The sequence below is a fragment of the Archocentrus centrarchus genome, assembly GCF_007364275.1.
Source record: "Archocentrus centrarchus isolate MPI-CPG fArcCen1 chromosome 18 unlocalized genomic scaffold, fArcCen1 scaffold_23_ctg1, whole genome shotgun sequence".
Classification (NCBI taxonomy): Eukaryota; Metazoa; Chordata; class Actinopteri; order Cichliformes; family Cichlidae; genus Archocentrus; species Archocentrus centrarchus.
In genome coordinates this window covers 3,883,551-3,886,782 of record NW_022060145.1, presented here as the reverse complement: position 1 = coordinate 3,886,782, position 3,232 = coordinate 3,883,551, and positions in this window count along the sequence as shown.

The following is a 3,232-nucleotide window of genomic DNA, read 5'->3' as shown; positions in this document are numbered from 1 at the left end:
CATTTCCAGATCTGATGATGTAATAACTGCTGAGTGGCTAAGTGCTCAGGGATGAAGTCATCATGTATGAATTTAATATCAGCTAAGTGGTTCAACAAGAGGACAGCTGCCTCAGTGTGCTTCTCCCCTCTTTTTTTCCTTCATAAAATTATAAATTCAGCCACAAATATAATTTTATAACCTCTTTTCCTCCTTTTCCCCTCCCTCCTCTAGGCTGTAGTCTTGCACTGAGTTACATCAGGCATCTGTTGGTGGACTCTTTGTAGAAGCAGGATGTTCTGTCCCTCTGTGCTTCTTCTTCAGTGGTTCTAACACTGTGGCTATTTTAAACCCTGGCTGTCATCATTTGAAGCATCAAGGTTATTTTGTGCAATATACTGAATCCATCCTATGCCCCCATTCAAACAGTTACAGTTAAGAAGCTGATTAGCTGATGCTCTAATATTTATTGCTCTCACTAACTTCAGTTTGCCATTCTAGGCCATTGCCATTGATAACTGTGCCAGGACTTTCTAAACATTTCTTGTCTGAAGTCTGAAATGTAAAAAAAAAAAAACAGCAGCTACTATTAGAAAACAATTACATGTCAATATTTTAAAATTTACAGTTTTAGAATTTAAAGTAAATATTTAAATCGTACTAACAAGTTAAAGTTGTTGTTTTTTTTTTTTTAAAGTTAAGGAGCCCTAATTATTTTAATCTTGACCAGTCTCCAGTGCTGAAAAATGAAGCAAACAGTGATATGCCAAAAAAGTGCAGTATCAGAAGTGAACACTTGAGGCAGACATCAAACATGAGTCATTCCCCACAGACTCATTTTTTTTTTAAATGACCAACTTCACAGCATTAATTTACAGGCTGGTACAAAAAGAAAGATGGTTTCTGCTTCTATGGGTCGTTTCCCCCTTCATACCAACTCTATGAACCTAGATATTAGAGTTAAAGGCAAATAACAGGTGGCCAGTCTTCATCTTGGAGGCCTCAACTCCTCTAAATGAAGTACTGAAGTCACTGAAGTAGATCTCTCTGCTGTGTTTGTGCTGATTCAGCTTTTCAGAAAATTTTATGTAACTATCTAACTAATATTATGGCTTGCAGCATGGGACAACTTGTCCAATAAGTCCTGCTTCAGTTTCCAGTTTTGGTTCGTACATTTCTAGTGTTTTATTAGTTTATTAGTTAGCACTAATTAGCCAATATCTTTATATGTGCATTATATAGTTTGTCAGTGTAGCTTGTTAGCCAGGTTTCCTTGCATTAGCTGATTCCTAAAGTGATAATTGCACTCTTTCATATAAATATGGCAACTTTTGCTCCAAAAACAAACAAACAAACACGGTGGCAGCCAAAACACTGACACTGACGATTCAAAATGCATAATTCAGTAGCAATATGGTTGACGTCACTGTGAATCCATCTTTTAAACTATGATTTTCGCCTATGATTGATTACATGGTTGGAACTTCCAGATTAAAATCAGAGTTCAATCGTTATTTGAGTCTTTCTTAACTCATTATGCCGTTTCAAAACTGCCCCCCCATTTTATGAATTCTTTCATCTAATAGAGCACAGAAATGAATTATTATGATAAATACAGGCAGCCTTGTTATGTGAGGAACTTTGTTTACGGGGCTACTATTAAGCAACCATAGACTTCATTTACAGATATGTCTTCTTACTTTGCACCTAAAAGTGCATGAAAGCGTATGATTCAACATACCATATACAAGTTTTCTTATGTGCAGTGCTGGGTGTAATGCAATACAATGTATTACATGTTTCAGTAACACTGTAATGCATTACTGAACCAAATTCAGTAACTGCATTACAGTTACAATTCTGTTGCATTACAAAGTTTCCAGTTATCTGCACAATGGGCAAATAGACGGGAAAAGAACATCAAACAAACATCCTTTTTTTCTTCCTGCACATTGGCAATCTGCTGATTTCAGTTCGCATGAAGGAGAGAAATGGTGGAGTGGTCTACATTTTTCGTGGTGTGGAGATATGAACATTACTTTTATTTTTATAGCACAAAGGACAAGAGCGTAAAATGCAAAGTGCATCCAGGACAGAAACATCTGCATTATACAGCTAACACTGCTGACGCAAAGCTAGCCAAGAAGAGTGATGTTAAAGCTGCATGCATCCTGACCTCAGCCCAACAGCCAGACCCTGAACTTCAACAGGTAACAAAGGCAGTGCTGAGCAGTCAGGCCTACAGCATTTCTACCTGTAGATGTTTCTAGTGCAGAATCACTGTGGCGATCACTCTGGGGTCTCTTCAACATTACCTTGTGTTGTCAGCTTTGTGTTCACAGTAAAAACTAAATGAAAGTCATATTTATATTATATTTATTTTATTTTATAACGACTTCACAGATTGAAGCTATTTCAGAGACCATTGTGTGGAGAGGAAAAGCGTAGCTTGCTGAGTGCCTGTGCTCATGGCACGGTGTATAACCTGACTGTAATTCAGAGAAAGCAGTGACTGTATGTGTTTATTCATATCATTGTGTGATATTTGTCCTAATTAGGGAATTTCGGGGAAATATAATTAACCACGTTAGATGGCCAATTTACAATCACCAGTTAATGTACTAAGCATGTCTTTGGACTGTGGGTGGATGCTGGAGTACCCAGAGGAAATCCACAGAGGCACAAGGAGAAACATGTAAACGCCTCGCAGAAAGGCCTCAGGGGAAAGAGTGTACTTTTTTTTTTTTTTAATTTTGTAGTAACAACTAATGTTGGCTCAATATGCTGCAAGGAAATCTTTGCAATACTGTTCAGTAGCCGGTAGTCAGATCAACCCCCTATCCTTAAACTACAGTCTTTAGGTGTTTGATGAACTGTGTGTGTGTGTGTGTGTGTGTGTGTGTGTGTGTGTGTGTGTGTGTGTGTGTGTGTGTGTGTGTGTGTGTGTGTGCGTATGTTTATAATACCTTGTGGGGACAATTTTCCTGACATATACTACGTTGTGGGGACCAATTGCTCCTTGTGGGGACTGGAACCTTGTCCCCACAAGGGGAAACCCTGTTTTTGGGTCAGGGGTCAGAGTTAGGGCTAAGGTATGAATTGAGTTTAGGTTAGGGTTAGGGTTAGGTATGTGATGGTTAGGGTTAGGAAAAGGGTAAAGGTAAGGTTTAGGCTGTAGAAATGAATGGAAGTCAATGGAAATTCCCCACAAAGATAGCAAAACACACTTGTGTGTGTGTGTGTGTGTGTGTGT